The sequence below is a fragment of the Ambystoma mexicanum genome, chromosome 5p (genome assembly GCF_040938575.1).
Source record: "Ambystoma mexicanum isolate Mex_15411 chromosome 5p, UKY_AmexF1_1, whole genome shotgun sequence".
In the NCBI taxonomy this organism is placed as follows: Eukaryota; Metazoa; Chordata; class Amphibia; order Caudata; family Ambystomatidae; genus Ambystoma; species Ambystoma mexicanum.
In genome coordinates, this window is record NC_090930.1 from 237,355,463 (window position 1) to 237,369,478 (window position 14,016).

Sequence of the window (14,016 nt, forward strand, 5' to 3'; positions counted from 1 at the left end):
TTGAGACTTCACATTACAGAATCTACATCCCTCACCAACAGCAGATGTCCAATGTTTAATTCTTTCTAACGTATGCAACTGGTTCATACGAAATCGCATACATATATATATATTTCACGTATTAGGGCATAAGGGAAGCACTCAATGGGGGTCATTACGACCCTGGCGTTAAGGGTTTAATGGCGCCGTAAAAGGTGTCGGCGCCGTTAAACCCTTAACGCGTGATTACGACGTCCCTTTGCGGCTTCCGACCTTAACGGCTGGTCTTGACCAGCCGTTAAAGTAGGGACCAGCAAAGGGACTTCCGAGGTAATTACGGTAACGCAATTTGCGGTACCGTAATTACCGCCTTCCCCAGTCTCATTGTGCCCGATGGGGCAAAAATGGGAATGGGGAAGGGCCAATGGTAAATGGGGAATTACCACCCCGCCAACCTTGGAATGGGGCGGTATTTCCCCATTTACCATTGGCGGACTTGTTGCAATACCGGCGGCAACCATGGTGCTAATAGCACCATTGGTTACCGCCAGTGTTGTAATGAGGGCCAATGTACATTAGTCTTGGTTACCTTTTGTGTGAATGATGTGCGAATTCCTGATATAAATCATAGGAGCCAATTTCCTCTTGGGAGTCCACCCAATCCATTTGATATCGTTTTTGTTGGCATATACAGCACGTATAATAATATCTTCTTTAATAATGTTGATACCCACCAATGCACATTCAATTATTTTCTTAAAGAGTAAGACAGATAGTGGATGCTCTAGTTGAAGCATCTTTGCAAATTCAGTGTACATAGAATTCTTAGGGGGATCTAGCATTTTGGCAAACGTGTTCAACTAACGCCACAGAAAACACGAAGATAAGCTTGATAAACCCAGTTCTATCTGAACTCATGCATTAGGTACTGATTTTGCACAACCCAATGTTTGCTTCCATAATCGTGCTTGCAAAGTGTTAAGAATCTGATCAATATCATGAAGACATAAATCCAACCCTTACAACAAAACAGCTTCAATTTTTAAAAAATAAAATTGAATGGCAGGACTTAATGAATATTTGCAGTATTTATGAAATATAATCCTTAATTGAGACTTCAGAGGACGCATTTTTACTACTAAGGACTCATTCCAGTGTTTTTTAGAGAAGGTATTTGTAACATTAAAGCCCAAGTATTTTAGAGCTACAATTCTTTCCAGCTCAATATTGTTAATGGTCCAGTTGTAATGTGCAGATTTTTTCCACCAGAGAATACTAGGATCTTTGACCTTGCTACATTAGTGTGCAGATTGCGATCGTGTGCAAAGGAAGCAAAAGCTTACAATCTATTTTGGAGTACAAAAAGCGTTTTGTCGAATAACAAAATGTCACAAGCTTACACCAACCAATTTAGTTTTAAATGGCAAATCTTCGCAGGGAAACAAAGTATTTGACTCCAAATATGATCAATGTCTACTAGATATAGATTAAACAATGTCCAAAAAGTTGACAACCTTGCTTCACGCCTGCGCAAGTTCGAATGTTCTCTGTTACGTCTCCTTGCTGATTAATTCGAATTTTGAAGTAGCTATCTGTGTGTAGTAATGCCAACAACTGAATAATGATCTCAAGGAAATCCCACTTTTGCATTTAACACCATAACAAATCACAAATTACACAAACAAAAGCTGAACTTAAATCTAACGCGGCCATATAGAGTGTACCAGCTGAGTTTTTTTTGTTTGAGAATAAAAGATGTGACAGAACAGTTGCATTAGCTAATGTGCCCATCTGTTTTCTAAATCCTATTTGATTCTGGGATGAAATATCATGAGTTTTTATGTGGTTTTCAAGTTCTTGTAGTAGCAAAATAGTAAATACTTTGTAAGATGCATCCGTTAATGCTATGGGCCTATAATTTAACGGCTCATCGGGAATCCCTTTTTTATATATAGGGACTATCACAGCTGTGTGCCAAGAATAGGGGATAATGCTGGTATTAAAGATGTTTTCGACTTTAAACATCAAAATTCTAGCCCAAAATGTAGCATCAGTTTTTAAGGCACATGCTGGAATACCATCAGGGCCAGCAGCCTTCGAAAAGTTAAGTTTGCCAATAGCCCAGATCACATCCGTGTTGGTCCAAGTGATACGTCGAAAGTGTGATAATTTTCTCTTTACAAAATGTAGATGCAGATGGTTATTGGGGAGTTTAAGGTGTCGATTCATGGAATTAATGTGCGCCGAAAATTCCAGCGCAGAGGTGCCAAAACGTGCGATTTGCAGTAAAAGTGCGAAAATCGCAGTGCAAGTGCGAAAATCGCAGGGAAACCAGCGCACATCGATTCATGGACGGCCGAGCGCGAGAAAAATATCGGATGTGCGCTGAAAAAGTGCGCAGAGCACGCCGGCGCACAGGATATCTAACGGCGTGCGCCACGGCCACAGCGAAATCACACATAGCGCGGCGCACACAACAAAAGTAGGCGGAACACGGAGCGTAACACTCGGAATGGGGAACAGCTCGTCAAAATGTGGGCGTCACGGGGAAGTACAGGAGGCAAGTGCGCGGAACGCCCACTCGCTCGCCTACAACACGTATTCATGGAATCCAATAGGGCAAACCAGCGCACGGTCAAACCAGCGCACAGGCCCAAACACGTCCGCCACAAGAAAGCAGGCGGTAGTGTCCCTGCCCCTGAAATAAATGTGCGCCAAAATGTGCGCCAACAAAAAACACCTATATACAGCTATGATGAATGTCACATACTGTGGCCCTCTAAGACAAATGACGTGCAAAGGGGTACGCGACAGACACCCGCTGTGTGGAAAATAGCATGTGCGTGTATTCTGGGGTGCGCGGAAAGTCCCACACGTGATTTGCCCCGGTACGTGTATTCCGGGGTGCGCGGGAAGTCCCACACGCGATTGGCTGGGTACGTGTATTCCGGTGTGTGCGGGAAATTCCACACGCGAATTGCCTGGGTCCGTGTATTCTGGGGTGCGCGGGAAGTCCCACACGCGATTGGCCTGGGTATGTGTATTCTGGGGTGCATGGGAAGTTCCACACGCTAATTCTGCAGGGTACGTGTATTCCGGGGTGCGCGTGAAGTTCCACACGCTAATTCTGCAGGATGCGTGGATTCCGGGGTGCGCGGGAAGTTCCACAAGCTAATCCTGCAATGTACGTGCATTCCGGGGTGCACGGGAAGTTCCAAACGCGATTTCAGCAGGGTACGTGTATTTCGGGGGAGCCGGGTAGTACTAAACGTGAATTGACCATGTGGGTCCTCCCAGGTGTTCCCTCTACACCCTCCACGGCCCCTGCAGGCAGCCCACACCACAGGGGACTACCCTGCACCCCTGCTCATGTCCCGCAGGCAGCCCATCCACCATCGCCATGCCTCCCAGCCAACCCACATGTCACCTTGCACTACTGATCACCAACGCATGTCCCCCTGCACCCCCACCCCCCAGCATCCAGGGGCACCCTCCACCAGGCCCCCACTCATGTCCAACTCATGTCTCCCAGCACCCCCACCCACAAGCAGCCAGGGGCACCCTCCACCAGGCCCCCACTCATGTCTCCCTGCACCCCCACCCACAAGCATCCAGGGGCACCCTCCACCAGGCCCCCACACATGTCTCCCACCACCCCCACCCCCCCAGCAGTGCAGGGCACCCTCCACCAGGCCCCCACACATGTCTCCCTGCACCCCCACCCCCCAGCAGCAAGGGGCACCCTCCACCAGGCCCACACTCATGTCCCCCTGCACCCCCACCCCCCAGCAGCCAGGGGCACCCTCCACCAGGCCCCCACTCATGTCCAACTCATGTCACCCTGCACCCCCACCCCCCAGCAGTGCAGGGCACCCTCCACCAGGCCCCCACACATGTCTCCCACCACCCCCACCCCCCAGCAGTCAGGGTCACCCTCCACCAGGCCCCCACTCATGTCCAACTCATGTCCCCCTGCACCCCCACCCCCCAGCAGTGCAGGGCACCCTCCATCAGGCCCCCACACATGTCTCCCATCACCCCCACCCCCCAGCAGTGCAGGGCACCCTCCACCAGGCTCCCACTCATGTCCCCCTGCACCTCCACCCCCCCAGCAGTCAGGGGCACCCTCCACCAGGCCCCCACTCATGTCCAACTCATGTCCCCCTGCACCCCCACCCCCCAGCAGTCAGGGGCACCCTCCACCAGGCCCCCACTCATGTCCAACTCATGTCCCCCTGCACCCCCACCCCCAGCAGTGCAGGGCACCCACAACCAGGCCCCCACACATGTCTCCCACCACCCCCACCCCCAGCAGTCAGGGGCACCCTCCACCAGGCCCCCACTCATGTCCAACTCATGTCCCCCTGCACCCCCAACCCCCAGCAGCCAGGGGCACCCTCCACCAGGCCCTCACTCATGTCCAACTCATGTCCCCCTGCACCCCCACCCCCCAGCAGTGCAGGGCACCCTCCACCAGGCCCCCACACATGTCTCCCACCACCCCCACCCCCCAGCAGTCAGGGGCACCCTCCACCAGGCCCCCACACATGTCTCTCATCACCCCCACCCCCAAGTAGTGCAGGGCACCCTCATTCTGGCCCCCACTCATGTCCAACTCATGTCCCCCTGCACCCCCACCCCCTAGCAGTCAGGGGCACCCTCCACCAGGCCCCCACTCATGTCCCCCTGCACCCCCACCCCACAGCAGTGCAGGGCACCCTCCACCAGGCCCCCACTCATGTCTCCCATCACCCCCACCCCCCAGCAGTGCAGGGCACCCTCCACCAGGCCCCACTCATGTCCAACTCATGTCCCCCTGCACCCCCACCCCCCAGCAGTCAGGGGAACCCTCCACCAGGCCCCCACACATGTCTCCCTGCACTCCCACCCCCCAGCAGTGCAGGGTACCCTCCACCAGCCCCCACTCATGTCCCCCTGCACCCCCACCCCCCAGCAGTGCAGGGCACCCTCCACCAGGCCCCCACTCATTTCTCCCAGCATCCAGGGGCACCCTCCACCAGGCCCCCACTCATGTCCAACTCATGTCTCCCACCACCCTCACCCCCCAGCAGTCAGGGGCACCCTCCACCAGACCCCCTTACAAGTCTCCCACCACCCCCACCCCGCAGCAGTCAGGAGCACCCTCCACCAGGCCCCCAAACATGTCTCCCTGCACCCCCACCGCCCAGCAGCCAGGGGCACCCTCCACCAGGCCCCCACTCATGTCCAACTCCTGCCCCCCTGCACCCCCACCCCCCAGCAGTGCAGGGCACCCTCCACCAGGCCCCCACACGTGTCTCCCACCACCCCCACCCCCCAGCAGTCAGGGGCACCCTCCACCAGGCCCCCACTCATGTCCAACTCATGTCCCCCTGCACTCCCACTCTGCAGCAATCAAGGGCACCCTCCACCAGGCCCCCACACATGTCTCCCATCACCCCCACCCCCCAGCATCCAGGGGCACCCTCCACCAGGCCCCCACTCATGTCCAACTCCTGCCCCCCTGCACCCCCACCCCCCAGCAGTGCAGGGCACCCTCCACCAGGCCCCCACACGTGTCTCCCACCACCCCCACCCCCCAGCAGTCAGGGGCACCCTCCACCAGGCCCCCACTCATGTCCAACTCATGTCCCCCTGCACTCCCACTCTGCAGCAATCAAGGGCACCCTCCACCAGGCCCCCACACATGTCTCCCATCACCCCCACCCCCCAGCATCCAGGGGCACCCTCCACCAGGCCCCCACACATGTCTCTCATCACCCCCACCCCCAAGTAGTGCAGGGCACCCTCATTCTGGCCCCCACTCATGTCCAACTCATGTCCCCCTGCACCCCCACCCCCTAGCAGTCAGGGGCACCCTCCACCAGGCCCCCACTCATGTCCCCCTGCACCCCCACCCCACAGCAGTGCAGGGCACCCTCCACCAGGCCCCCACTCATGTCTCCCATCACCCCCACCCCCCAGCAGTGCAGGGCACCCTCCACCAGGCCCCACTCATGTCCAACTCATGTCCCCCTGCACCCCCACCCCCCAGCAGTCAGGGGAACCCTCCACCAGGCCCCCACACATGTCTCCCTGCACTCCCACCCCCCAGCAGTGCAGGGTACCCTCCACCAGCCCCCACTCATGTCCCCCTGCACCCCCACCCCCCAGCAGTGCAGGGCACCCTCCACCAGGCCCCCACTCATTTCTCCCAGCATCCAGGGGCACCCTCCACCAGGCCCCCACTCATGTCCAACTCATGTCTCCCACCACCCTCACCCCCCAGCAGTCAGGGGCACCCTCCACCAGACCCCCTTACAAGTCTCCCACCACCCCCACCCCGCAGCAGTCAGGAGCACCCTCCACCAGGCCCCCAAACATGTCTCCCTGCACCCCCACCGCCCAGCAGCCAGGGGCACCCTCCACCAGGCCCCCACTCATGTCCAACTCCTGCCCCCCTGCACCCCCACCCCCCAGCAGTGCAGGGCACCCTCCACCAGGCCCCCACACGTGTCTCCCACCACCCCCACCCCCCAGCAGTCAGGGGCACCCTCCACCAGGCCCCCACTCATGTCCAACTCATGTCCCCCTGCACTCCCACTCTGCAGCAATCAAGGGCACCCTCCACCAGGCCCCCACACATGTCTCCCATCACCCCCACCCCCCAGCATCCAGGGGCACCCTCCACCAGGCCCCCACTCATGTCCCCCAGCCAACACGTCATCACAATCCAGATCCCAGGCTCCTATGCCCACCCAAATCCCACCCCACGCCACCTGAGTCCAAACTCCCAACCAAGCTTTACATCCATTCAAAATGGAAATACCCATTACATGATAGATAACAAATAAGCAGTATGCGCATGAGTACAAGTCCGTCAGACCCACACAATGGCAACACATGACTGTGAAAACCCACATTCTGACAGGCATGAAACCAATGAGAGAAGTCCACACATTGAAGTAAGAAACAAAAATGTATTACAGTGTAAATGAAGTGAATGAAATATAAACAAACAATAATGGCAACAAATATCAAAAAGCAGCATGTCCACAAAAATAATAAATAACGAAAATGGGACTCCAAAATAACCTTAAAGAAATTGTGTCCAAAGTCACTGTCCAACAAAACAAATCCAAAGGGAAAGTAAAGTGAAAATCCATTGCTCCATGGTGAAAAAAATAATAAAAGATGAAGGCCACAAATCCACTGTCAAACTATGTACAAAGAGCAAATCCAGGGTCCATGATCCCAACGATGTAAATGAAACCTACAATAAAACCTACCTAACTAATAACTATATACAAAAAAGTGAGGCATAGTCCAAGTGCCCCAAATTAAAAAAAGAAATAAAACCTAACACTAATTAACCATGTACAAAGGCGGTGGGCTAGTCCAGCGGCTCACCCCGTGGTGTCCCGGGCCAGGGCATCATCGAACTCCTGTTCGATGTCCCGGAGGCGGTCCTGTTCCATGGCCCCGAGGGTCCGCAGGGACGCCGACATGTCCTCCTCCATCTCCCTGCAGATTCCCTCGAGGCACTCGGCCCCCTCAGGGCCCTCCGCATGGAGTTCTCCGCCCTGACCATCGTGAGCCGCGCCTCTTCCGCCCGCCGCCGCTCCGCACTTATCTGCTGGCCCAACCGCTGCCACACGGAAGACACTTCCCGTCCTGGGTCCTCCTGCCCTCCGGCCGATGCCTGCCCCTCCAATGTAGATTGCCCCGAGCCATGATGCCTCCCACGTTGACTCCGCTGCTGCCTCCGACGCAACTGCCTCTGCCAGCACGACGTCATCCAGGCTGATGGAATCCACCGACGCCGTCGTGCACGTGCCCTGCCCAATGATGCCGGCACATCCTCCATCTGCTGGGGTCCAGTTGCTGTGGTGTCCACCCCTGCTGGACCTCTGACTCCCTACTGTGGCAGGGATGGGATCCCCACCAAGCTGGCTGCGTTGGTCAGGGCAGGTCGACAGGGGGCCCTGGTGGCATCTGGGCCGGAAGACGGCATGGAGAACAACTGGCGTATAGTCTCCACAGAGGAGGAAAGGGCCGCCAGATTGGTCGACACATGTATGAAACCCCCGACCACGGCCGATCCCAACTGGGCCACGTTGGCACGGTGCTCTTCATGATGACGTGCAAGCTCCTCCCGGGAAGCATGCACGTCATCACGAATGACACCCGTGCGCAACGCGACACCAATCAGGACCTTCTCCATACAGCCACGGGTCCCCTCGTCCGCATGTAGAGAGGAGTCAGATGACATGGACATCCCCCCTACCTGCGGACGGGCCTGGGATGGGGCATTCCTGCTGGTGCATGGTGGTGCAGTCACAGTGTCAGGGACAGTGACATGCATAGGCCCCTCCACGGTGACCTGTGTTGCCTCCTGCCCCTGCCCCTGGACTGCACCACTTGCACCAGCACGGATGCCCCCACCAGGCCCCATGTGCGCCTCAGTAGCGGCCTCCTCCTCCTCTGTGGAAACCACCAACCTGGATGGCTCCACACCGTCTTCCGCCGCTGAAAGCCCCTGTGGGGGCTCACCCAAACCTTCCACTGCAGCCGTGGGGGCATCCCCGCCGCTTTGCTCCACAGCACCGTCTCCGCCCTCTTCTACACTTGCCGCTGTGTAGAGGGAGACATAGAACACAAGCATCAGGGTACTGTAGAATGGTCCCCTAGACAGGAAGCAATAGCAGATGAGTGGCACTGTCAAAGATCACTTCCATCAAAGATCACTTCCATCATGTCCCTCCACAGCACACACCCTGTCAGTGCAGGCAAAACACACGCAGTAACAGGCATGGCACATGCTATGGACATTTGCATACATGTCCAAGGGACTCTCCAAACATACACTGTTGTTATGGAACTCACATGCATCATGGGTCATGCCTATCACATGCACACAAATCAACGTAATTTCATCCATCTGGCCTTGTACATCCCAGACACAGTGTATACAAGGATAACTAGGCAGCATCTGTGAATCTGTACATTGTCACAGACATGTGTCATGCATCCATGGCATTCACAAGTCACAGACATGCAGGTCAGACACACAGACATGGATACCATACATGTACATGGCATCAGCACCCATCCCTCACCCCCACCCATGTCCAGGAACAGAGACTGGCATGCTCTCATGTGTCCAATCCGCATAGGGCTCCCCATGATGCATTTAAACACATGCACCAACCATGTGGTTCACACATTACTGGTCTCACATGCATGACGATGATGACCTGCACACATACATGCGTACATGGCCAATGCCACACATACAGGCAAGCATCAGACAACCAGCACACTGCAACATGCCCTGTCTCACACAGCAATGCTTGCCCACTTACTGCTCAACTCCAGACGGGTCTGCCTCGCAAGGATCTGGGCGTGGAGCACTGGGTCTACACGTTCCAGGACCCTCACCTGGATGGTACTCATGCGGCCCCGGCCCACCTCCACAAGGCGCCGGGCCTTCAAGAGGGTCCTGGACCTCAAGTCCTCCCAGCGCTTCTTGACTTTCTGGATGTTGTGGGTTGCCACCCCCTCCGCGTTGATGGCAACCACCAAGTCGTCCCAGATCCTGTCCCGTCCTTCCTTGTTGGCGCGTGACGATCCAAAGAGGGCATCATACTGCCCCAGGACTTGCTCCACCAGGACACCAACTTCGGTGGCAGTGAAGCTGGTGCCCCTCTGCCTCTCTGGCCGGGGGTTGCCACTGGTGCCAGATGTTGCAGTGCCCGACATGGCAACCCCAGAGGCAGGAGTGGGTGGGCAACTGGGTCCTGGGGCTGGGCTGTGGAGCGATGGTATAGCGGTCGGGAGTCTTTTGTTCCAGCAGGGGTGGACACAGCAAATGGACCCCTGCAGATGGCAGATGTGCAGGCACAAAATGGCAGGGCACGGTGGCAGCAGGCAGGCAGGCAGCAGCAGATGGCTCTTGGGAGACTGCTCGGGGCTCTGGGGGGCAGTAACGGCCTTCTGGGCAGGAGTGTGGTCTTCCATGTGCTTACGCATGGCCAGCTTGATACGGAGAGAATTGGCACGTGAAAATCCTGCACGTCAATGTGAAATTCGAGGAAAGGGCCTTAGCGCGTAAGCGCGTCAGCACGCATATGCGATTCCATTGGACCAAAGGCCCTCAGCGCGTAAGCACGTCTGTGACGTGACGCGCGCGGGTGTTTCCCTCATAGCACGTGATGACAGAGCACACGTGGAAACACTGCACGTCTGAGTATCATTGCGTGTAATTGGATGAAAGTGCGCGTACATGCAATTGGCCTGGGTACGTGTATTGCATGGGTTCGCGGGAATTCTCACACGTGATTTGCTTGGGTACGTGTATTACAGGGTGTGCAGGAATTCTCACACGCGATTTGCTTGGGTACGTGTATTACAGGGGTGTGCGGGAATTCTCACACGCGATTTGCTTGGGTACGTGTATTACAGGGGTGCGCGGGAATTCTCACACGCAATTTGCTTGGGTACGTGTATTACAGGGGTGCGTGGGAATTCTCACACCCAATTTGCTTGGGTACGTGTATTACAGGGGTGTGCGGGAAGTTTTACACGCTCGCCAACAACACATATCCATGGAATTGAACGGGGCTAAGGCATGCGCACAAAAAAACGTGCTAATCCAGAAACACGTACGCCAGCAGGAAGCAGGCGTACGTCGACCCGCGCAGCATAAAAGTGCGCACAAACAACAAACAAGCTCAGACCCCAGGATGAATATACCGTTCCTAGCAGCAGAGGCCGTGGGTTACCAAAGGAGGACGAGAAGGATAGTAAGGGCCTGAATTTTCACACCCAGAACCAGCCTTTTTGGGATGCCTGATGACCAGGTGTATGGGAGGTACAGGTTTCCACCTCACATAATACTGGACCTGGTGAGTGAGTGAGTGGGAGGATGACCGCACATCACCCACCCTGTGCTCCCAAGCACTCAGCCCCCTGGAGAAGGTCCTTAATGTACTGCACTTCTTGGCCTCTGGATCATTTCAGCGGACAAGTGCCATAGTGGGTGGGGTGTCACAGGCCACGCAGTCACGCTGCCTACACCAGGTCTTGAACATCATCACTGCACGCCCATCAGTCCGCAGGCACATATACCTTCCCAGGACACCTGCAGAAAGGCAGGCCGCCGCCCTGGATTTCTACGGTGTGGCACAATTCCCCAAAGTTCTAGGTGCCATTGACTGCACCCATGTGGCACTACGTCCCCCCAGGGCATCTGAGCACATCTATAGGAACTGCAAGCACTTGCATTCCATCAATGTGCACGTAGTATGTAATGCCAAGGGAATCATCACCTCAGTATATGCCAACTATCCAGGGTCCACCCACGACAGCTTCATTTACCGAATGTCTACCCTAAGCCGGTCCCTAGAAGCTGGGCGGCATGCCGATAAATGGCTGCTTGGTGAGTATGAATGCCACTGCACATGCATGCATGTCAGATGCAGAGTCATGTCACTACCCCACTAATGATACCCATCACCTCCTCACCAGGGGACAGTGCCTACCCTCTGAGTACCCACATGATGACACCAATTCGGAACCCAATCACGCCTCCCGAGGTAAGATACAACACAGCCCATATTGCAACCCGGGGCATAGTGGAGCGCACATTCGGAGTGCTCAAGTCACGCTTTCGCTCCCTTGACCGTTCTGGCGGGCAGCTGTTATGTGCGCCCCCAGTAGTGTGCAGGATCATAGTGACAGCATGTGTCCTGCACAATGTTGCAACACGCCGGGGCCTGGCTGTGGACATGGTGGTGCCCCCACATCCCCAACCACATGCACGCCCGCTGCGCATGGGAGGGGAAAGGGCACGGGATGAGGCAGCCCGTATGCAGCTGGTGGCTAATTACTTCACATAGAAATCACACCCCTGTGGAGTGCACACAGCCCTGGCACATACCATCTGATAATCAATGATGACTCGACCTGACAATTATGACGAACAAAGGGACAGAACTGTCAGAACCATAGCAGCCTGAGATTGTTCATGTGAAAGTGTCACAATGTGTGCATCCCTACCTACACAAACACCACCAATGCAGTGTCATCAAAAGACACACTTCCATGCAGCAGAAATGAATACCCACTTGCAAAATACTACATGAGAACAGTGCCATGTCTCCCAACCCCTCCCCGGCACGGCCACACAACACACCATGGCATGTCATGCAATGTGAGAGCAAACAAATTAATCCCCACAACATGCCCCAAGTGTCACCAACTACAGTGTCCCTAATGGAAACTGGCCACAAATGAAATGTTCACAGTAATGCAGGACCTACAACACACATTACCAAATACTTACCAAGAATACCAATCACCTACACAACCTCCAACCTACCTTAAACATGACAGTACAGACTTAAAAAATTGGTAGCCTCACTACCTGATAATGCCAGCACTTCGAACACTTCCAAGTATACAGTGTTAGTGCCACGCAAAAGTGTAGGTGCACTGCTTACAACATGGTCTCCAGTTCCAAAGTAGACTGCCTTGTGAAGACATGAGAAATGGACCTGCAAATTAGGAGGATGAGATGTATGCAGAGGCACATATCAATACAGCATGCAGTGTACAATACAACCACAATATGCACTAGGAATGTATACACAGTATTGACTACAGACTGCCCACACATCAAATGGGAGTCCAACGTCAATGTCACTTGAGCACACCCTTTGCAAGCCCATGGAAACGGGAAGCAGGAGGGGTGTGTGTCACACAAACCCAAGCATCTGACCCAAATTCATGACAAGCCTGCATGTGCCCAGCCACAATACAGCGTATGCCCACGGGAGCCACACAAGGCAACACACTGTCCAAAAAATCAAAAGTTTAAATAAAAAATTTAAAAAAATGTTTTAAAAAAAATGGCGATTAATGGGCCCGGGGAGGGGGAGCGGGGGAGACCACCCAGGAGGTCCGAGGACAGGGTGCACACCAAAACCCACCTGTGTGGATCTTGCGAAAAAAAACACCTCCATGGGCTCATGGCCTGCACGGCTACCCTATTGTGGGAGAATCGCTGCTGTCGCTCTACTCACCCTCTGCAGCTGCCTCAGGAGGTGGTGGCACTATGGGAAGCAGCCCACACAAAGCCATAGTCTGGTCCTCCATGGCAGCAAGCATGCAGGTCTGGAAGGTCTGGTTCTGGAGGATAATCGTGCAGAGGTCTCCATGCAATAACTCACGGGATGACCGGACCTCCTCACGAGTTGCCTGCATCTCAGCTGAGAGCGTACGTGTGAGACGCTCCAGATGCTGTTCTGTCCATGTGTTTGTTGAAGCCTCAAGCTCAACAAGAGTCGTCCTGAGGTGACAGAGTTCCACCCTCAGGGCTTCCCTGTGGCCCTGGGACTCTATGGAAATGGCTTCCCGCAGAGTCACCAGTGCCGCCCGCCTGTACCTGTCGGACGCCAACATGTCCTCCCTGTGTGACTGGCAGATGGAGTCTGTTGCCTGCTGTAGCCGCTCCATCAGCCTTTCTGGGGGGACAATGGAAGTGGCCACCCTATCCATGGCCTGAGCCATCATCTCTGATGATGCTGCCTGTTGGGTTGCCATACCGTATATGGATTGCTCCCATGCGGTATTGCCAGGTGGCGTACGGCCACCACGTCGGCGGGCACCACACCTGTCTGGGGCAAGGCGAACTGCGCCTTGCTGTGCCGGCACTGCCTGAGGCTGCAGGACTGTATTCCCCCTCTGATCTGCTGGCCCAGGAACAGGATCAGATGTTGCGGAGTGTGACCCTGCATCCGTAACCACCAAAGGCGTACCTGCCAACACTGACATCCCCATTGAGGGTTCTAACCCTGGTCCAGGTGGGTCGGACAGAACAGAATCCCTCCCAGTAACACTCACCTGCGACGGCACATAAGTCTCATCATCCGAATCGACACCTGAATACAGCTCGGAGGAGGTGCACCCAGAGACACCCCTTGAGAGCATGACCTGCAGCAGTTGTGGGTTCTCACCCACCACCACACCACGTCCCTCACTGGTGGTCGGTCGGCA